Consider the following 280-nt stretch of genomic DNA (forward strand, 5'->3'; position numbering starts at 1 on the left):
TGCAAGAATCACATGCAAAAGATTTCCCCCCCACCGTTTCCCTGTGGGGGACCTCTCCAAAGATCCCTAGCTCCTCCTCCTCCAGCCGACTGAAACAGGTTCCTCATGAAAGTCCCCCTTTCTGGATGTCATAGGCCCGGGAAAGGGAAGGGGAAGTCTGCAGGGTTAGAGCCCAGCCACCCCCAGTTTTTTTGACTTTGTTTGGGAGTGTTTGCCTTTTAGGAAAAAAAAAATATATATAATATATACTTTGATGGTTAGGGTATTTTTTCCTGTATTG

The sequence above is a fragment of the Penaeus monodon genome, chromosome 21 (genome assembly GCF_015228065.2).
Source record: "Penaeus monodon isolate SGIC_2016 chromosome 21, NSTDA_Pmon_1, whole genome shotgun sequence".
In the NCBI taxonomy this organism is placed as follows: Eukaryota; Metazoa; Arthropoda; class Malacostraca; order Decapoda; family Penaeidae; genus Penaeus; species Penaeus monodon.